Here is a 23,159-nt window from a genome sequence, read left to right on the forward strand (position 1 = left end):
ATAGGGATGAAGCTAGAGAGAGAAGTCATGAGCGAGTTAGAGAGAGAGGGGGGAAGGAGGAATGGACAGTCAGGAGCACATACATATTTCCCTACCTCCATTTACAGCAACAGGCAGCAGGGTAGGCTTCTAATGGGGGCAGGCACTTCACTGTGATAGGCCCCGCCCCCTGCCAATACACCCGCGAATCACGGCATTATGTCAGTGTGGGGGCGGGGCTTCCATCCTCTGCTGCTGTCACGCTGTGTGATGGAGTGTGCTGTCATTGCAGTGCAGTGCTTTATGCTGCCGGCTGTGATCGGGAGTCGGCCATGGAGGGTCCAGAGTGGCCAGGAATGTTTTTGGCAGTGTGGGGGCCCCCAATGTGTGGGGGCCCCTGGACGACCACCCCGTCCGCCCCGCCTATAATCCAGCCCTGGGTAGGGTAGAGCTACACACAATAACGTGGTTCCCATTGAAAATCAGAACGTTAATACTTTTTGGAAGAGATATGTACTAAAGTAGCTATATCTTTTTCTAGTATGACTAATGTTCTTACAGCTGTGTAATTGCTTTATTTTGCTGCCATTAGCGTAATCAACAATCGCCATAAAATCCTCTTTGTGTGTATACAGACACTTATTTGGACTTACTGGGCCATACAAGAAGTTACACAGCAGATGTTACACAAATATTGCAAGAACATACTTGTGAGTGTGATTAATCTGGAGTAGGCTGATCATGGGATGCCAAATGCCAGCCCTACCCACAAACGCATCTTTCTGGGCTGGTGGTCAAGTATAATGGACCACTGTCTAGTATCTGCCACCTGGTTATCAGTGGTCAGCCTTTCCCTGTAATCTGGGTCCACTGGGTGCTGAATTCTGGTAAAATAAACATTCCATGTTCTAGGTCTCCAGTGGTAAAATAGTAAATACAGGTCTGTTTTGGATAATCTAGAACATGTAAGACACATAACTTTGTCCCATGTGCTACTGTCACTCTTCCATGGAAAACAATCATCATTATTTATAGTCAGTTTATAAAAATATGATTTCATGTGAAAGCTGTAACAGTGTTCTTAATGAAATTTCAGGTGAATGTAACTGAGTGTCCGGTCTTTAGGTCCAATCCACTGGATTTCTGGGAATCCTCATTTAATCCTAAAAAAATCTGCAGATCTCCTGGATGGCAGGGGAAGGGGATTAGCACAATCCTGAGATTCAAGGCTGCACAATGATGTGAAACATGTCATTATACCATGGTGTAGCTCTGCATAGATGTCATTGTGCATTGTTGGGCAGACAGTTGATGCAATAGTATGAGTGCAGTGATAACACAAAACGCGTCACCTGGAATGCCCACCCTGACTTTTTAGACTTTCTCTCTACATCTCCCAGAGGGCCAGTTAAATGTTTTCTTTTATTCATAGCGTAATGTGATACAGGCTTCATGAAGAGCTTTTTTAGTGTAGTGTGCAAATGTGATGCAGGTTCAACTTTTGCAGAACTGTGATCTACTCTGTGTATCCTTTCCTTATAGGCCGCAGTGTTTAGTCCTAACTGGACCTCCCAATTTCCGTCCGGCTCTTGTGGATTTTGTGGGAACATTTACAAAATAACAGAGCCTGATGCTATGTGGGAATATAATTATTGTAAGTACAAGCAGGCATTAATGTTATGATTTCTGACCTACCTGAATTTGGGTACAGTTATTTTTATTATGCAGCCAGGAAAATCATTCTTGGCACCAAGCTCTGTTAAAGTGTTTACAAGTCAAAATAGTGATGTTTCACAACTATCAACCATTAAATAATAATGAAAGTCATATTATACATTTCAGGAAATGAAACCAGGGGCTTCTGCTACCTGCCTTTCCTCTATAACAGTCTTGTCCATGTTCTACATGAGAAGAACCATCTGCAGGTTCAAAGGGGAGGTCATGGACAGCCTTGGGCCAGCTATTAAAGTTACCTTGGACAATGGATGGCCTTTAACTTATCAGAAAAACTACATTATGATACTATAAAACACCAATACATAGTACATAGTATTCTATATTAACAGTATTATAATATGTGTGCACTGTGGGTCTGATTCAGCGGGTCGATGTTGGCCCAGTGCGCATGCGCACGATGGAGGCGGCTCCATCGTGCGCATGCGCGAGACCCGGATAGCGACGGGCAAGCCGTCGCTCCGGGTCTCGCTACAAAGGGGGCGTGCTGTCGATGTTGAGTGACAGCACGCCCCCTTTGGTGGGCGGGCCAGGGCCGTGGCTGCCCAGATGGAGGCTTTCCCATGGGAACGCCTACCGTCTGGGGCCGGCCCCAATGACATCACAAGTGATGTCAGTGGGTGGATTTCTTGCTCTGTAAGAGCAAGAAGTCCACTGAGACTTGCGGCAACGAGACCCTACCACAAGGGTCTCGTCGCAAGTCCGATGGTCGCGATGGTCTTGACCATCGCGACCATCATCCTGGCCGGTCGCACTAGCTGTGGGTGGTCACCCACAGCTATGCGATCGGCCAGGAGTCCGCTCTAAAAATAGGCGGGCACTGATTCAGAGCGAGCGCTCTGAAAGAGCGTCCGGCTCTGAATCAGGCCCTGTGTCTAATATATTATTTTAAGTAAGCAGTAGGGTTCTAAAGCCACATGAACTGGCCAGTGGCCAGTGTTTCATATGTTGTTAGGAGGTGACCATTAAGTTTCTTAGAAACTATGATTAATACTTTCCCAATCTCTTGGAATGTCTGGTGGTCTGCTACACACTCCAGAAAGAGTAGATCACCTTCTCACCGTCTAGTGTAATGAGCAGAACTGTTGTCAGTGAATCGCGTCATCATAGCTCCAACCCCCCACAACGCATTTTGTTGTTGGCAAAATCGCACTATTTTGCTGCCTCTTCCCCCACAGTTAGCACCTCCAAATTCCCTCATGTATCTCTCAAGGGGAGGTATAAATGTTGACAAGTATAGTGAAATTTATATAACTATAAAGAACAATATAAGTAAATAAATAAATAAATGCTTAGCAGAATTTAAAACATGTACCTTTTTCTAAATTAATTGCATATTTGAATTTGTTTCATTGTTATCCCTAATTTATACTAAACTCATGTACTGTAGTTGCACAAGTAACAATTTTAGTGCAGCATAGGAACATCTTTCAGGGTCATATTTGCATATGTTCCTTACCCAGGGCCCTCGGAAACAGAAACTCCAGGAGTTGAACCCAGATGGTCACGTCAAGTTGCTGAATAAGAGAAAAATTAGAGGCTTCTATACAGGGATAGTAGCCGATGACCTTCGCAGTGGCGTTCAGATGCTCATCCAGGTACACGTGCTGTAATAGTAATCATCTGCTGCAAGGTTTAAAGATGCTTAGGGTTAAAATGATCAAGTGATGCTTTTTAAAGCTTCGGTGGTTTTACTCGCTCAGTTTAAAGGGGCGATAATATTAAATACAAAACTATGCATGTTTTGCATTTTAATGTTATTGCCCATTGAAATCTTGAGGCCAAAACCCCCGAAGATGCGCCGGCTCTGGAAATGTTCCCTAATGTGTAATTGTTACTATTAAACAATATCTTCTAAGTTAAAATCCCATTAGAAAGATAGACATTATCTTGTTCATTTGTTCCAAAAAATATTTTGTATAGCATTTCAGTCATATTACTGTTAGTATAAGTCCTACTTATATTATGATATATTTTACTTTTCTGCATGTGTTGCTATATATCGTGAAATTATAATTGCTCACCATTCCAGAGCTGTTGGAACAGTTGTTTGTTCAGAAAATGATCTCATCCTCCCAGGTGTACACTGCCACAGCCAGGGCTGCCATCGGAAGTAGTGAGGCCCAGTACAAATAAACATGCAGGGTCCCCTTAACCTCTGTGTCCCCAACCTCACCAATGTCACAAAACAAACATGGGATACAGATTATACACACTGACACAGACAGATGTGCATAGAGCGGAGACAGAATAGCATCCAGGGATATGGCTCCATCCGTACGGAATCTGCCTGTGGTAGATCTTCAGCAGGGCCAGTTCTCCCACACAGCTGCGTAAGGCACCACATAGTGAAGGGCGCCTCAGCTGCGTACCATGTGGGCAGCGGGCAGACTGTGTCTCTGTGACACAGCTGCACCGTGTGTGTAGCGCTGAACGGATGGAGTTCGGCAGCGCTACACAGCACAAACACACAGCCGCCAGCGCCGACAGCTGTGTGTTTGCTTTAGCAGCTGATGAGAGTCACACAGACACTCATCGGCTGCTGCTCCCATTGCCAGAGCCGGACATCTTCCAGCTCCCGCAGTGGGTAATGGGAGTGACGTCATGATGTCACTCCCATTATGCAAAGCGGTGTACAGATGAGCTGATATCGGCGGCGGGACCTTGTAGTGCCCCCAGTAGTAATCCCCCCCCTTGTAGTGCCCCCAGTAGTAGCCCCCCTGTAGTGATCCCAGTAGTATCCCCCCCTTGTAATGCCCCTTACGTATCTTCACTAGTCAGTGAAGATATGTAAGTAGTGTAAAGATGGGGAAATACCATTCGGCCCCTTGCGGGCTCGCTTTGCTTGCTACAAGGATATATTCCCCCTCAATACCCACTTGGATGGTAAGGAATGACATTGGACACTGGCTCATCTTTACGCTACTTATGTATCTTCACTGACTAGTGAAGATATGTAAGTAGCATAACCAGCGCCTCCAGCAGGGGGCTGCAAAGATGAGGAAGTACAGAAAAAAAAAAGAGGAGACTCTGAAAGAGTAAAGTCTGGAAAATCGACAAGAGAAATTAAATTGAGAACGAGAAGAGAGTGAGAAGGAAGTCTGTCAGTGTTACTTGTTGTCGAGGACATTAAGGTACTGTACCACTATCACCAATAACAGGATCTGCCAGCAGTAACACACAACACTTCTGCTGTACTGTCTGTCACTAGTAGTGCCCTGCCAGCAGTAACACACAACACTTCTGTTATACTGTCTGTCACTAGTCGTGCCCTGCCAGCAGTAACACACAACACTTCTGCTATACTGTCTGTCACTAGTAGTGCCCTGCCAGCAGTAACACACAACTTTAAACAAAATATTCTGATCCCTTAACAGGTGCGCATAAGAAACCTGTAGCCTTGTTCACAGTTCTAAAAAAAAGCATCACCACACTCTCAAAGAATAACATACAATCAAAAATTTTTCTACTTCAGGGTCCATAGGGTATCCACAGGATACCTTGGGTATAGGTGTGACGTCAGTCGCTGGGCACCATAGAGTTAAGCTTTTCAGCCTCCCAGGATGCACTAGGGTCCCCCTCCTATACCCCGCCCCCGAGCCAAGGCACCTCAGTTTAGTTTGGTGCCCGGCCGGCGTCGGGTGCACCTGTCGGAGTGGGGGGCTAGAAGAGCCCCTGAAGCTTTCTTCAGTGCAGCTGTGGCTGCACATCTGGATGTACAGCATGGACAGTCAGTCCTGACGTCCATGCTGTCTTCCCTACACCCCCGCCGGTACCAGAACGCCGGTACCGATCCGGGGATGCTGGTGAGCATCTGGGGTCACAGCTAGCGGTGACCCCAGATGTTCCGGACCATGGCCGGATCCAAGGGGGACAAAGGTAAGCAGCGGGGTCCCGCGGTGGGTCCCCGCTGGTCACATGGTCCTAAGTCCCCAGGCAAGGGGGCTCCCTGGGGACAGGCTGCAGCGTGGAGCCAGGCGACCAACCTGCGCTTTCCACTACCCCCTGGGACAGCGGACCGCAGCAGAGCGGTAGCGCTGCGGCGTCCCAGGGGTTAAATGCATGCCAGGGGAGCGCGCCTTCCCTGTCTCACAGCCGGCGCCTCCCCCGCTGCACACAGCCCTCTCTGCATGCTGCCGACTGGTCCTGTGGCAGCGCTCCTCCCCCAGGCCAGCCTCCTCTCTGCTCCTCGGCGGCCATCTTCTCCAGAACGCATGGTGAACGCTGCTGGAAGCGCTGGACGGAAGCATCGTGGTCTGGGTCCCCCCGCATACCTCTCCTCCGCTGTGGCTCAGGTCTGTGTATGCAGCGCTGTGTCCTACCAGGCCCTGTGTCTGTGTAGTTGAGTGATCAGCGCTGTTAGTGCAGGAATTGTTATTTCTCTGCATTGTATGTGACTGTGCTAGCGCTGCCTGTAACTTTTCTTCTCTAAACTGTCAGCTTTATTACTGTCCCTGTTCTTCTGCTAAAGCCCTTGCGGTGCGGTGCTGCAGGGTGGTCTCTCGCCTATTTAATACTTAATTGGTGAGAGAGGTCACATACGTGGTGCCATCATGTCTGAAAGTGATTTTCCCCTCCGGCTACAGTGTACCACGTGCAAAGTACCGTTAGCGGAGGGGGAGGGTAGCGCGGAGGGCCTTTGCCGGCAGTGTTTGTCCATGGCGCGGCCTATTACGGTTACAGCACCAGTACAGGAGCCGCCCTGGGCTTGTTTCGCTCAGGCGTTAACAGCTTTAGTGGGCCAGTTAGCTCCGCAGCCCGCGTTTACTCAGATGGGTTTGTCCCAGCAGTCTGTGGTGTCGTCACCCATGCAGGGGTTCCCACGACAATTGGTGGTACCCCACAGTCTCCCTATTTCCCCGCTCCCGGGTTCTCAGGAGCCAGCGTGGGTTAACTCCCTGACGAGTTCTGTACAGCACTTGTCGGATGTGTTGCAAGGGGAGTCTGTGATGCGGCCTCATAAAAGGCCGGTGGCGTCTCTGTCCGCTCCTTATGAGGATGACGAAGGGACGTCTGATGATGGGGAGATTCTGGATCCTTACGATCAGGAACCTCTCCATACTAAGGACGCTGATGCTAAGTCCAAAGTATATATTCCTGGACTTATTCGGGCGGTCCGCACAGCCTTGGTGATTGAGGACGAAGTTCCCCCAGCGGCTAAATCTAAGTATGCCTTTTTCAAAGATGTGAAGGGCGATGCCACAGTCTTTCCTCTTTCGGGTCAGTTGGTGGACCATTTAGAGGAGGCGTGGAAACAACCTGGCAAAAGATACCAGCCGCAGAGACGCCTGGCGGTGGCTTATCCGTTCGCGGATAATTATTTTGCTAAGTGGGAATCCCCTCCACAGGTGGATTCTCACGTGACCCGTCTTGTCCGTAGTGCCACATTGCCGATGCCATCCATGTCCTCCCTTAAGGATGCTACGGACCGCAAGGTAGAAATCTGCCTGAAGTCCGCTTATTCCCTTGCAGGGGGGGCAGCACGGCCGGCTATGGCCATTTGCTGGGTTGCCAGAGCGATGGAGCGCTGGGCGGATTCATTAGAGGCTTCTTTTGAATCCGACTGTCCGGCCGAACAGGCGGAGTTGATTGGCAATCTCCGTGATTCTGCCACCTACATCAACGAGGCGGCTCTAGACATTAGTACTCTGGTGTCTAGAATTTCTTCAGCAGCGGTAGCTGCTCGTCGCACCTTGTGGCTGCGATCCTGGAAGGCGGACGCAGATTCCAAGAAAGGTCTGGAAGCGTTGCCGTTTACCGGAGAAGTTCTCTTCGGTCCGGATCTGGATAAGATTGTGGCCACGCTGGCGGCAGCCAACTCTGCTTGTCTCCCGTCGGCCGCTGCTCCTTCTGGTTCGGGACCATCGTCCTTTCGGTCATCTAGGGCCCAGGGCAGGCCCAAACCACAGTCGTTTCCTCGACAGGCTGGCCCTAAGAAATCGGTCAAGCCCCGGAAGCAGGCATGGAGTACCAGACGTACGGCCCCCAAGCCAGATGACAAGCCTGCGGCCTGACGGTCCGGGCCTCCCTTTGGAGGATCCCAGGGTGGGAGGCCGCCTGCTACAGTTCGCCCAGTGTTGGTCGACCACTACGACAGACACTTGGGTTCTGGAGGTGGTTTCACACGGATACGCCCTCTCCTTCCGGCACAGACCCCCGGCTCGCTTCTTCACCACGGGTCTCCCATCAGACCGGAACAAGGCTACGGAGCTGCGGAAGGTATTGCACACTATGCTCCAGGCTGGAGTTATAGTGCCTGTTCCATTCTCCCAGAGGGGCCAGGGTTTCTATTCAAATCTATTTTTGGTACAGAAACCCAATGGGTCATATCGTCCGATTCTCAACCTCAAAGCACTCAACAAGTCTTTGCGGGTCCCGAAGTTTCGGATGGAGACCCTACGGTCCATCATTCTGGCGCTGGAACCTGGGGACTACTTGGTGTCATTGGACATACAGGACGCTTACCTGCATGTCCCTATTCTTTTGCGCCATCAACAGTTCCTCAGGTTTGCAATCCGCAGCGACCACTTCCAGTTTCGGGCGTTACCTTTTGGCCTGGCAACAGCACCACGTGTTTTCACCAAGGTAATGGCGGTCATGGCGGCTTCTCTGCGGCTGCAGGGAGTCCGCATGTTGCCGTATTTAGACGACCTGTTATTGGTGGCAGGATCTCCAGAGCTCCTGTTACGCCACTTGGACCTGACCATTGCACTGCTGCAACGGCACGGCTGGCTAATCAACTGGCAGAAGTCCACTCTAATCCCGTCTCGGAGGATTCTGCATCTTGGAGCCTTATTGGACTCGGGACAGCAAAGGATCTTCGTGACGGAGGACAAGATCTCTGCTTTACAGTCAAGGGTGCGCAGTTGCCTGCACAGCCGCCGGGTGTCCTTACACTCGGCGATGAGGTTACTGGGCTCCATGGTGTCGGTGTTCGACATGGTGGAATACGCCCAGTTTCACTCCAGACCTCTGCAGCACCTGATCCTGTCCAAGTGGAACGGGCTGCCTCAGTCTCTGAAGTCCCAGACGATTGTGCTCACCCAGGAGGTTCGCCTGTCCCTTGCGTGGTGGTTACAGACGACCCACCTCAACAAGGGACGTCCGTTCTGGGTTCCAAATTGGGTCCTGTTGACAACGGACGCCAGTCTTCGGGGCTGGGGAGCAGTTTCGGGTCCACACTTGTTCCAGGGCAGGTGGACGCCGACAGAAGCGGAGCTTCCAATAAATATCTTGGAACTCCGTGCGGTCTTCAATGCTCTCCAGCAGGCACAGCGGTTTCTCCAGGGTCGCCCGGTGCAAGTCCAGTCGGACAACGCTACCACCGTGGCCTACATAAACAGGCAAGGAGGAACTCGCAGTCGGGCGGCTCTCGTAGAGGTCTCTCGGATCCTGGTTTGGGCGGAGCGCAATCTTCCGGCCATATCAGCGGTCTTCATCCCGGGAGTGCTAAATTGGGAGGCGGACTTTCTAAGTCGCCAGGACGTTCATCCGGGGGAATGGTCCCTGCACCCGGACGTTTTTCAACTACTGGTGGACAGGTGGGGTCTTCCAGAAATCGACCTCATGGCGTCCCGGCACAACAACAAGTTGCCGGTGTACGGGTCTCGCACAAGAGACGAAGGGGCGTCTCTGGTGGATGCTCTGTCCGTCCGGTGGACGTTCCGGTTCGCATACCTGTTCCCTCCGGTCTCCCTTCTTCCACGGGTAATCCGGAAATTCAAACAGGAAGGAGGGACGCTCCTGTTGATAGCTCCCGCGTGGCCCAGACGGCACTGGTTCTCAGACCTTCAGGGTCTGTCCGTGGACAGTCCTCTGCGGTTGCCGCTACGACCGGACCTTCTGTCTCAGGGTCCTTGCCTTCACCCGGACCTGACTCGGCTGTCTTTGACGGCGTGGCTGTTGAGACGGCCATGCTGAGGTCCCGGGGGTTTTCCAGCTCTGTGGTGCGTACCATGTTACGAGCTCGGAAACCGTCTTCCGCGAGGATATACCATCGCGTGTGGCATACGTTCTTCCAGTGGTGTCGACCGAGAGGTTATGCACCGCGGGAGTTTCGTCTGTCTCGGATTCTCGCCTTCCTGCAAGCGGGACTAGATCATGGGCTTCGCCTTGCTTCTTTGAAGGTACAGGTTTCGGCCCTATCTGTCTGGTTTCACCGTAGGATTGCTACAATCCCGGATGTGCGCACCTTTATGCAGGGTGTTCTCCGCATTCAGCCGCCCTTTGTTCCACCTGTGGCGCCTTGGGATTTGGCTGTGGTCCTGAGGGCTCTCCAAGGACCGCCGTTTGAACCACTGGGCTCAGTGGATCTTAAATGGCTAACAGCTAAGACTGTTTTCCTTCTGGCCATTGCTTCGGCCAGACGTGTTTCTGAGTTAGGGGCTCTTTCTTGTAGACCCCCTTTCTTGGTTTTTTATGGGAACAGGGCAGTGCTCCGCACTCGGCCCGAGTTTCTTCCCAAAGTTGTTTCCCAGTTTCATGTTAACGAGGAAATAGTTGTTCCGGCCTTTAACTCACCGGGTCTTTCCGTGGGTGAGGCCTCTTTGGATGTTGTGTGGGCCTTAAGGACTTATGTTGACCGCACTTCTTCGTTTAGGAAGTCGGACGCTTTGTTTGTCCTCTATGGCTTCCGTAAAAAGGGTTGGCCTGCTTCAAAGCAAACTTTGGCAGCCTGGGTCCGTATGGCTATTTCTGAAGCTTATCTTCATGAAGGCCTACCGGTCCCTCCTTCTCTGAAGGCTCATTCCACTAGGTCTGTGGGTCCTTCGTGGGCAGCTCGACGTGGTGCCTCGGCAGTTCAGATCTGCAAGGCTGCTACGTGGTCCTCTGTCCATACCTTCGTGAGGTATTACAGGTTTGACACCTTCGCCTCTCAGGATGCTTCCTTCGGGCGGCGGATTCTCCTTTCTGCACAGGAGCGTCCCCACCCTTAAAGGATACTGCTTTGGGACATCCCCAAGGTATCCTGTGGATACCCTATGAACCCTGAAGTAGAAAATATGAGATATGGTAAGAACTTACCCTTGTTATCTCTATTTCTACGAAGTCCATAGGGTTCCACAGGACTCCCGCCCTGTCGCACCTGTGCTGCAGATGGGCTTTGCTCTGGTCACCGGTTTTCCGTCTCCCTCTGGTGAGAATGTGATTCTTGTATGTGTCCAGATCTTTTTTCTCTCTCTTCCTTCTCCTCCTCCGGCCTATGGCTTGATAACTAACTGAGGTGCCTTGGCTCGGGGGCGGGGTATAGGAGGGGGACCCTAGTGCATCCTGGGAGGCTGAAAAGCTTAACTCTATGGTGCCCAGCGACTGACGTCACACCTATACCCAAGGTATCCTGTGGAACCCTATGGACTTCGTAGAAATAGAGATAACAAGGGTAAGTTCTTACCATATCTCATATTTTTTAAAACCAGCGTTTGGCGCTGGTTTTGTCAGTTACACATTGATACTTAGGCTTCTTGTGTTTTCTTGATACAAAAGTATGAATGTCTACCTTGTGGTCACTTCTGGCTTCAAATCATGAGATAGGTTTCATAATATAAAAAAAAAACAAGACAAGATGGAACAAAAAATCAGGGTCTTTTCTGAACCAATAATATTAATCAGTATAAAGGTCACAAAAGTCTGTTTAAGATATAGTTGTTAGAGCGTACCCCACTCACATATAGCAAGAGTTATAAATGCATATAAAAGGTATCTTTTCCAAATATTTCCCCAGCGAGTAATTCAAAATTGGACAGGGTGATAATGCGTACCTCCACTCACAATTAATTTAAATTCTATGTTCCCATCACAGTTTCTTTATCCATTTCAAAAATACTTGTTGTATTTTCATCATCAAAAAGGTCCTCCTCCCCTCACATGGATATTAAACATGAAAAGAAGAGGGAACGGATCATATATCAGAATAAAAGTATATATTTATTATACAGGTATATGCTTAAAAAGAAATAATATAAAAACAAAGGATGATTGTTCTTGCAAAAATAACGCTGGACAAAAGATGGTATATATGGACTCAAGTACAGTGTAGTGGAATATCCGGATTCTCCACCAAAACTGACTCAAATCAGGTGATTCCAGAACAAAAGTTAAATGCAAGGATAAATCAGTCCATATCCTGTTCAAAAAGGTCCCTCCACCAACGCGTTTCGATCATCTAAACGTGATCTTTTTCAAGGTGCATGGGACCCTACTAACATAATGGGCTCTAAATACCCTCCTCAGTAAAGCTGATCATTCCCAGCTGTGAAAGGAAGGAAAACCCTATAACATGTATAGCTTATCTCTATAGTTATCCCCACTGTGTCCGCATATAATCCATCCAGATCGCGACCACAGTTCTCTGCGTGGCTCCATCACTAACAACTTCTGGGTTCGCTTCCGGAAATGATGTTGCCAGCATCTGAATGCACAGCATTCTTTTCATCAGCGCCATCCCTTGTTCTCCTCCTGTGTGCGGTCACGTGGTACTTCCCCGGTAGTTAGATAGGCAGACCTCATCGGCCTTGTACGTGCGGTCATGTGGTGTTTCCACTCTGATCGGATAGACAGTACTCAGTGGCTATAGAAAACTTAGAATCGCTGGCCGCAATGTTCAAATAATATATTAGTTCTTCTATAAAACAGTCCAAAAAGGCAAAAATTAGCCATCAATTAATTGTTTGTGGTGTTTAAAATCCTGATGTTAAAATATGATAATCTAAATATAAAAATGACACGAGTAGCCATGCATATTAAAAATTATTACTTATGGTGAAAGGGCCTTGAATCTCATTCCCTGTCTATGCACTTTAAAAAAGAACATCAGTGTTCTACGGAGGGTATAAAAAAAATTTATGGGATGAAAGTGGTAAAAAACTGAAAAAGATTTAAGGACACCAAGGGCCAAATGTAATAGGGTGAGAGTTTAGAAAAGTGAGAGTTTCTGACACTTTTTAAACTTTGCCAATGTAATAGAGTCCAAAAACAAAGTAACAGAGTGAACTTGCATGTTTTTTTAGACTTAAAAAACTCTCACGATTTAAAACCTCATTCAGATTTTTTTCCATTTTGAAGATAAAACTCAACCAATGTGAGAGTTTACTGCTAAACTCTCACATTTTCTAAACTCTCACCCTATTACATTTGGCCCCATGTCTCTTTTGGCAAAAGAGGAAATTAAATATATATTTAACTGCCAAACACTTTCACCTTTGGGTCTCAATGAAGAATTTGAGGTAAAATGGTTCCTTTGAATTATTTTAGACTTTATACTGCACCCATATTATACTATTTCGATCATTATTATATTAGCTCTGCGCATATTTTTATTTTTACTTCTGCATTTTAATACACATTGCACTTTAATGATGCAATTAGTGTTATTTATTAACACTTCTTGTTAATATTTTTCCAGTGTGTTTTTATAGGCATATGTGTCATTACTGATTATTGCTACTATTCAGTTTAGAAATGTTTTTACATTTTTTTTGTATTCTCTATTTTATTGTGATACTTTGTTTTAGATTTATCTTATGGGATGTTTTTTTCATTTAAAATATTTATTATCATATTCTTTATTAATTTATTACATCACCATAAGTAATAATTTTTTATATGCATGGTTACTCGTGTTATTTTTGTGTTTAGATTATCATATTTTAACATCAGGAATTTAAACACCACTAACAATTAATTGATGGCTAATTATTGCCTTTTTGGACTGTTTTATAGAAGAACTAATATATTATTTGAACATTGCGGCCAGCGATTCTAAGTTTTCTATAGAACTGTGGTCGCGATCTGGATGGATTATATGCGGAGACAGTGGGGATAACTATAGCGATGAGCTATACATGTTATAGGGTTTTCCTTCATTTCACAGCTGGGAATGATCAGCTTTATTGCGGAGGGTATTTAGAGCCCATTATGTTAGTAGGGTCCCATGCACCTTGAAAAAGATCATGTTTAGATGACCGAAACGCGTTGGTGGAGGGACCTTTTTGAACATGGTATGGACTGATTTATCCTTGTATTTAACTTTTGTTCTGGAATCACCTGATTTGAGTCAGTTTTGGTGGAGAATCCGGATATTCCACTACACTGTACTTGAATCCATATATACCATCTTTTTGTCCAGCGTTATTTTTGCAAGAACAATCATCCTTTGTTTTTATATTATTTCTTTTTACGCATATACCTGTATAATAAATACAGGGCCTGATTCAGAGCCGGACGCTCTGACCAGAGTGCTCGCTCTGAATCAGGGCCCTCCTACCTAAAAATGGAGCGTCCTCCTGGCCGCTCGCATAGCTGTGGGTGACCACCCACAGCTTATGCGAGCGGCCATAAAGATGGTTGCGATGGTCAAGACCATCGTGACCATCGGGCTTGCGACGAGACCCTGCGGTAGGGTCTCGCTGCCGCAAGCCCAGTAGTGCTTTTGGCTCTATCAGAGCCAAAAGCACTCCCACTGACATCACTAGTGAAGTCAGTGGGGCCTGCACCAGACGGTAGGCGTTCCCATGGGAACACCTCCATCTGGGCAGCAATGCCCCCGTGCTGTCACTCACCATCCACAGCACACCCCCTTTGGTGCGAGACCCATAGCGACAGCTTGGCTGTCACTATGCGGGTCTCGCGCATGCGCACGACGGAGCTCCCTCTGTCGTGCGCATTAGGGCACCATCGACCCGCTTGCGAGCGCTCAGCGCTCGCGAGCGGGTCTGAATTAGGCCCACAGTCAGGTGCATAAATATTGGGACATTGACAGAATTTTCATATTTTGGCCTCTATTCACCACCACAATGGCTTTGGAATGAAACAAACAAGATGTGCTTTAACTACAGATTTTCAGATTTAATTTGAGGGTAATTACATCCAAATCACGTGAACGGTGTAGTAATTACAACGGTTTCTATATGTGCCTCCCACTTTTTAAGGGGCCAAAAGTAATGGGACTAGCAACTCAAAAGCTATTTCATGGACAGGTGTGGGCTATTCCCTCGTTATTTCATTATCAATTAAGCAGGTAAAAGGTCTGGAGTTGATTCTAGGTGTGACATTTGCATTTGGAATCAGTTGCTGAGGACTCTCAATATGACATCCAAAGAGCTGTCACTATCAGTGAAGCAAGCCATCATTAGGCTGCAAAATCAAAACAAACCCATCAGAGAGATAGCAAAAACTTTAGGTGTGGCCAAATCAACTGTTTGGAACATTCTTTAAAAGAAAGAACGCACCGGAGAGCTCAGCAACACCAAAAGACCCGGAACTGTGGTGGATGACAGAAGAATTATTTCCCTGGTGAGGAATAACACCTTCACAACAGTTGGCCAAATCAAGAACACTCTCCAGGAGGTAGGTGTATATGTGTCAAAGTCAACAATCAAAAGAAGACTTCACACGAGTGAATATAGAGGGTTCACCACAAGATGTAAACCATTGGTGAGCCACAAAAACAGGAAGACCAGATTAGAGTTTGCCAAACAACATCTAAAAAAGCCATTACACTTCTGGAACAACATCCTATGGACAGATGAGACAAAGATCAACTTGTACCAGAGTGATGGGAAGAGAAGAGTATGGAGAAGCAAAGGAACTGCTCATTATCCAAAACATACCACCTCATCAGTGAAGCATGGTGGTGGTAGTGTCATGGTGTGGGCATGTATGGCTGCCAATGGAACTGGTTCCCTTGTATTTATTGATGATGTGACTGCTGACAAAAGCAGCAGAATGAATTCTGAAGTGTTTCGGGCAATATTATATGCTCATATTCAGTCAAATGCTTCAGAACTCATTGGACGGCGCTCCACAGTGCAGATGGACAATGACCCGAAGCATACTGCAAAAGCAACCAAAGAGTTTCTTAAGGCTAAAAAGTGGAATGTTATGCAATGGCCAAGTCAATCCCCTGACCTGAATCCGATTAAGCATGCATTTCACTTGATGAAGACAAAACTGAAGGGAAAATGCCCCAAGAACAAGCAGGAACTGAAGACATTTGCAGTAGAGGCCTGGCAGAGCATCACCAGGGATGAAACCCAGCGTCTGATGATGTCTATGCGTTCCAGACTTCAGGCTGTAATTGCCTACAAAGGATTTGCAACAAAGTATTAAAAAGTGAAAGTTAGATTTAGGATTGCTTAGTTTGTCCCATTACTTTTGGCCCCTTAAAAAGTGGGAGGCACATATAGAAACCGTTGTAATTCCTACACGTTCACCTGATTTGCTTGTAATTACCCTCAAATTAAATCTGAAAGTCTGCAGTTAAAGCACATCTTGTTTGTTTAATTTCAAAGCCATTGTGGTGGTGAATAGAGGCCAAAATATGAAAATTCTGTCAATGTCCCAATATTTATACACCTGACTGTATATACTTTTATTCTGATATATGGTCCGTTCCTTCTTCTTTTCATGTTTATTATCCATGTGAGGAGAGGAGGACCTTTTTGATGGTGAAAATACAACAAGTATTTTTGGAATGGATAATGAAACCGTGATGGGAACATAGAATTTAAATTAATTGTGAGTGGAGGTACGCATTATCATCCTGTCCAATTTTGAAGTACTCGCTGGGGAAATATTTGGAAAAGATACCTTTATATGCATTTATAACTCTTGCTATATGTGAGTGGGGTACGCTCTAACAACTATATCTTAAACAGACTTTTGTGACCTTTATACTGATTAATATTATTGGTTCAGCCTGCTTTGTATGTATATGTATATAACTATATATATATTTTTAAACGGAAAGTTTTCCTCTTGCTGCAACTTCAGTGTGTGTGGTTGCCCGCATTCTCCACCATATTGTGACACAGTTAGGTTAGGGGGTCCCTCTCCTGGGTGGAGGACTCCTTCCTTACACACACACACACAGCAGCAGGGAAGCAGCACACCAGTCTGGATGCAAGTACAAGCTGGTCGGCGCCAGTCTTTATTGTACAATGTCAGAAACAAACATAAAGAAAACATAAACATAAATCCTAGCCCTGTCGGGGCACTAACTTCACAGGTAGTTCCCTCACTACCAGAACCTGGCAGGGCCTAATGCCCTCACCAGCAACAAGGGCACAGCACAACACTTAGTTAGGTTTTCAAGTGTCTCTGAGCGAACTCCCTGTCTGCTCTCCCAGGTGAGACAATCAACCCTCAACACACTAGGCTTATATTGGCCACTCTCAGGTGGAAACCCTAACAAGCCTGTTACCAGGCTAAGAGAACCAAAACCTGGAGTGGCCGTGGGTGGAGCCCTCCCTCTCCTCTCACCCACAACCCCCAGGTCCCAAACCGGCTTTTCAAAAAGCCGACACTCAAGCCTGCTACACTGCAGACTTTCTCCTGGAGGTTTAAAACACATAAGACAGGAATCTGGGACAAATGTACCTGCCACAGACCACTTTACCAATGATCCTATCACATATCCCCCCCCTTTGTTTCGACCTGTGGGGCGGAACAACTGAAGCCCCCAAACAATGAACTCGTGACAACGCGTCAGCATTGGCCAGCTGGCTTCCTGGTCTGTGTTCCACTGAAAATGTAAAAGTTTGTAACGCCAAGAACCATCTCGTAATTCTTGCATTACTGTCTTTATTTTCGGACATCCACTTCAAAGGGGCATGGTCAGTGATCAATTTGAACTTTCTTCCAACCATGTAGTACCTGAGAGCCTCTAACGCCCACTTTATGGCCAATGCCTCCTTCTCCACTGTGGCATAGTTTCTCTCATGTACATTCAACTTTCTGCTTAGATAGAAAATAGGGTGTTCCTCACCCTCCTTGTTCTGGGACAGGACCGCTCCTATACCTACTTCTGATGCATCGGTTTGTACTATGAATTCCCTGTCAAAATTAGGAGTCATCAGGACTGGTTGGGACACAACGCTACTTTAAACTCCTGAAAAGCTTTCTCCGCCTCAGGACTCCATTCTACCATGACTTTTTGTTTGCCTTTGGTCAGGTCAGTCAGTGGGACTGCCATGGTGGCAAAGTTGGATATAAACCTCCTGTAGTACCCCGTAATTCCCAAGAAGGCTCTCACCTGCTTCTTATTCAGAGGCCGTGGCCAGTTTTGTATGGCATCAACTTTATTGAGCTGAGGCTTTATCAGGCCTCTGCCAATGGTGTATCCCAGATATTTTACTTCCTCCATGCCTAGACAACACTTTTTTGGGTTGGCTGTCAAACCTGCCTTATAGATGGAGTCCAAAACTGCTTGTACCCTGGGTAAGTGAGACTGCCATTCAGGACTATGAATGACCACATCATCCAGATAAGCAGCCGCATACCGTCTATGGGACCTTAGAATCCTGTCCATCATTCTTTGGAAGGTAGCAGGTGCCCCATGTAGCCCGAAGGGCAACATCTTGTACTGAAACAAGCCCTCTGGCGCTGAAAAAGCTTTCTTTTGTTTGGCGCTCTCGGTTAACGGTACTTGCCAATACCCTTTGGTTAGGTCAAGAGTGGTTAAATACCTTGCCGTCCCTAGTCTCTCAATCAACTCATCCACTCTTGGCATCGGGTAGGCATCGAATTTTGAAACACTGTTCAACTTTCGGAAGTCATTGCAGAAACGCACACTCCCGTCGGGCTTTGGAATCAACACAATGGGACTTGACCATTCACTATGTGATTCTTCAATAACCCCTAACTCTAGCATATTTTTAATTTCTTTCGACACCGATTCTCTTTGTGCTTCTGGCAACCTATAGGGCTTTAGATTAACTTTAACCCCTGGGTCAGTGATGATGTCATGTTTAATGACCGAGGTTTTCCCAGGTACGTCAGAGAACAGCACCCTATTTCTGATCAGAAACTCCTTGACCTCTTGTTGTTGAATTGCCGACAGGGTTTTTGCCACTGTCACTTCGGGAACTAAGGGCCCTGGATTTACTGGAGGGGCTCGGACGGCCGACAGTGCCGTTCTATCTTTCCAGGGCTTTAACAGATTTATATGGTATATCTGTTCCGGCTTTCTTTTCCCCGGCTGGTAAACTTTGTAATTGACCTGCCCCACTCTTTCTAAGATTTCAAAGGGCCCTTGCCATTTAGCCAAAAGTTTATTTTCCACAGTGGGAACCAATACTAACACTCTGTCCCCAGGAGCAGAGCTGCGTAACCGAGCATTGCGGTTGTATACCCTCTGCTGTGCCTGTTGAGCCTGTTCCAGGTGCTCTCTCACTATCGGCACTACAGCAGCAATTCTCTCCTGCATTTGAGAAACATACTCAATCATGGTTTTGTAAGGACTAGACTGCCCCTCCCATGTCTCTTTGGCAATGTCTAGTAACCCCCTTGGGTGTCTCCCATACAACAAGTCGAAGGGTGAAAACCCGGTGGAGGACTGGGGAACTTCTCTTATGGCTAACAATAAATACGGCAATAAGTAATCCCAATCCCTACCATCCTTGTCGACCACTTTCCAAAGCATGTGTTTTAACGTCTTGTTAAACCTCTCGACCAGCCCATCGGTTTGTGGGTGATAAACCGAAGTTCTTAACTGTTCAATTTTGAACAGGCGACATAACTCTTTCATGACTTTTGACATAAACGGTGTACCCTGGTCAGTTAGTATCTCCTTGGGTATACCCAGCCTGCTAAAGACATGAACTAGCTCTCTGACAATGGTCTTGGTTGACGTATTGCGCAACGGGATCGCTTCCGGGTACCTGGTAGCGTAATCCATTATGACCAGAATATACTGGTGTCCCCTGGCAGACTTCATTAAGGGTCCAACCAAATCCATCGCTATTCTTTCAAACGGCACCTCTATAATAGGCAATGGAACTAGTGGACCCTTAAAATGTGGCCTGGGAGCATGATACTGACACTCAGGGCAGGATGCACAAAAGTCAGACACCTCTTTATGAAGCCCGGGCCAGAAAAACCTCTGCATTATTCGCTCAGTGGTTTTCTCTACTCCTAGATGGCCTGCCGTTATATGACCATGGGCCAGATCCAACACTGTTCTTCTGTAGGCTTTGGGAACTATTATTTGTTCCACAATATCTTCCCCCTTCTTAGTCACCTGATATAACAAATCCTGACACATTGCCATGTGGGGATAGGACAAAGGACTATCAGGGTCTACGGGTTTACCATCAACTACTTTTACATTCTCCATGGCTTTTACCAAAGTAGGGTCATTCAACTGCTCCACGGCAAAGACCTCTCTTCTGACCTCTAAATCAGGCAGACGATCACCTGGCCCAACAACAATTCCCACCTCAATGGGAGGCACATCAGTTGGCGGGCCACCGTCACGTTCCGCATTCTCTAGTTCGCCAACCATAGTAGAAAAAGGGAATAACTCTGACTCAGAAGAAACTCCCTCCTCCACTATATCGACAACCTTCTCAAATGGATCGGGGTTGTTCACCTCTGGAACAAAACGGCTTTCCCACAACTTCCAGAAGTGAGCAAAGTCTCTCCCCAATATTGCATCGTACACCAGACCATGCACCAAACCCACAGAAACTATAGCAGAGCCACATGGTGTCTCGATGTTCACCTCGGCCGTAACATAATATCGAGTATCCCCATGTATGCAGGTCACACCAACAGTTTTCCCTGTATGCCTCAAGGGGTTCACCAGCTCAGCTTTTATAAGTGTCACCAAGCTACCAGAGTCTAACAGTGCCTCTACTCGGTTGCCATCTACAGTGAGTACACACATGTGCTTATCAGTCTCAGCCTGCCGGTCAGCCGTACAGGCTGTTTGTGCAAAGAAAGACCCCCTGCGGTAGACATGAGCAGTATCACATTGCATAGGTTCAGTTGTAAGTGCACAATTAGCGGCAATATGGCCGAAGCCACCACATCGGAAACACTGAGTCATATTAATGTCTAGTCGTTTACGGGGCAAGAACCTTCCTGGCCTGGCAGGCCTGTCTCCAGGTTCTACACCCTCAGTCTTAGGTACATTCCACCGCCCAGCACCCTTCTCCCCTGGAACAGTCTTACCAGTGTCTGTGGGAGTTCGCCGGTGCGCCATCGGGGCTCGGTGGGACATACTCATCAGCTCCTCAGCCGCCACGTACCTCTCCACCAGCTCGACCAACTGGTTCGCGGACTTAGGGTCTGCATGGCTCACCCACTTGCGCAGAGTCACAGGTAATGATCGCAGGTACCGGTCCATCACGACCCTTTCCACGATCTGTGGTCCCGTCAGCGTCTCGGGCTGTAGCCATTTTGAGGACAGATGGACGAGGTCATGCATCTGTGAACGTGGAGGCTTGTCCCTATGGAACTCCCAGCGGTGGACCCGTTGGGCACGAACAAAGGTGGTGACTCCCAAGCGAGTTAGGATCTCCTGTTTTAGTTTTTTATAGTCCTTGGCATCAGCCAGGCATAAGTCGAAATATGCTTTTTGTGGCTCCCCAGACAAAAAAGGTGCCACCAGACTTGCCCACTGCTCCTGGGGCCAACTCTCCCTTTCGGCCGTTCTTTCAAATGCGGCGAGATAGGCCTCCACATCATCGCCCGAAGTCATCTTTTGGAGGAAGTGACTGGCTCGTACGGAGTGAGTGGTGGTGGGTGGACCAGTATTAACATCTCTGGGCCGGGCGACCAGGTGCTGTACCACCTCTCTTATGGCCTGGCTGTTTTCCGCTAAGGCCTGGCGGGTTTCCTCAATGGCGACCTGTTGAAGTCTGTTAGTCTCCTGCTGAGCTCTGGTAGATTCCTGCTGAGCTGCTGTAGCTTGGAGCAAGGCCTTAATCATGTCCTCCATTTTGTCCTGGGGTGTAGGTTGGAAGCTGAACCTTGCCTCTCTGAGCATTGGCTGACGCCTCCTCTATGGGACTCCAAGGACACAGTGTTATTTCCACACTCACAAATTGGGTGTCTGTTCCTTTAATTTTTAAACGGAAAGTTTTCCTCTTGCTGCAACTTCAGTGTGTGTGGTTGCCCGCATTCTCCACCATATTGTGACACAGTTAGGTTAGGGGGTCCCTCTCCTGGGTAGAGGACTCCTTCCTTAAACACACACACAGCAGCAGGGAAGCAGCACACCAGTCTGGATGCAAGTACAAGCTGGTCGGCGCCAGTCTTTATTGTACAATGTCAGAAACAAACATAAAGAAAACATAAACATAAATCCTAGCCCTGTCGGGGCACTAACTTCACAGGTAGTTCCCTCACTACCAGAACCTGGCAGGGCCTAATGCCCTCACCAGCAACAAGGGCACAGCACAACACTTAGTTAGGTTTTCAAGTGTCTCTGAGCAAACTCCCTGTCTGCTCTCCCAGGTGAGACAATCAACCCTCAACACACTAGGCTTATATTGGCCACTCTCAGGTGGAAACCCTAACAAGCCTGTTACCAGGCTAAGAGAACCAAAACCTGGAGTGGCCGTGGGTGGAGCCCTCCCTCTCCTCTCACCCACAACCCCCAGGTCCCAAACCGGCTTTTCAAAAAGCCAAGACTCAAGCCTGCTACACTGCAGACTTTCTCCTGGAGGTTTAAAACACATAAGACAGGAATCTGGGACAAATGTACCTGCCACAGACCACTTTACCAATGATCCTATCACAATATATATATAGATATATACATCCAGCATGTCTTCTAAAGATAGAAGCAGGCAGCACTCATCCGCCTGCTTCTATCTTTAGAAAATATGCTGGATATATTCACTCCATAGGAAGGCACGACGGCACTTACATTTCTCTATATCCGGAGTGCCCATCTACATGCAGTTGTGTGTGTGTATGTATATATATATATATATATATATACTGTTTGCCTCCATGAACATAGCCATAGTATAAGCTATTATATGTTTAAATACAGTTTGCGGAAAAAAAAATATCGGTAAACATCGGCTCCAGACAACCAATGTTTATATCTAAATAATGTTTTGTATTCAATGTTTAAAACATCGGTACTTCCAATGTTTTCTTTCGATGTCCCATCCCTACTTTGGCCCTCATTCAGAGCCGTTCATTAGCATCAGTACGCTCGTTGCGTTCCGATGTTGTGTAACCACGCATGCGCCGGTGTTACACTGCGCATGTGCGTACGGCAGATTGCGAGCTTTTTTTGTCTCGTTCGTCAAATTGCAAACAGGAAGTGACATGTCAAATGTGATTGACAGAACAGGCCGTTTTTGGGCGTTGACGTGGGTGGAGATGGAAAAACGCAGGCGTGGCAAGCCGTTTTTGGGGCGTACATAAATTTTCAGATGCGAACGTCAAATGTGTTCGTACCAAGTCATACGTCACTGGCTGATCCTCTTTCCGTTCTACTTGCTTGCACATCTTGGGGTGTGGATTACTCGACCACAATGGCGATGGCCTTGTCCTCCGGTCCGGGCCTTCTCGATGATTCATCGATTTATCACGGCTTGTCAGAAAAACAATCAACTTTGAATTGCAAACCAGCTTGTAGTGTGTTTTGTAAAGAGTTTTTTGGGTTAGCACAAAACCGTACGCAGGTGAAAATCTCAGCTGCTAAT

The 23,159-nt window shown here is 47.4% G+C and overlaps 1 pseudogene; it reads left to right on the plus strand.

Moving 5' to 3' along the window:
• The window catches only part of LOC148525494 (solute carrier family 12 member 3-like), a 137,097-nt pseudogene extending 133,771 nt beyond the window's left edge, over window positions 1–3,326 (plus strand).
• Window positions 3,327–23,159: the final 19,833 nt, after the last annotated feature.

Source organism: Taudactylus pleione, unplaced genomic scaffold (genome assembly GCF_031769625.1).
Source record: "Taudactylus pleione unplaced genomic scaffold, aTauple2 ptg000106l, whole genome shotgun sequence".
NCBI lineage: Eukaryota > Metazoa > Chordata > Amphibia > Anura > Myobatrachidae > Taudactylus > Taudactylus pleione.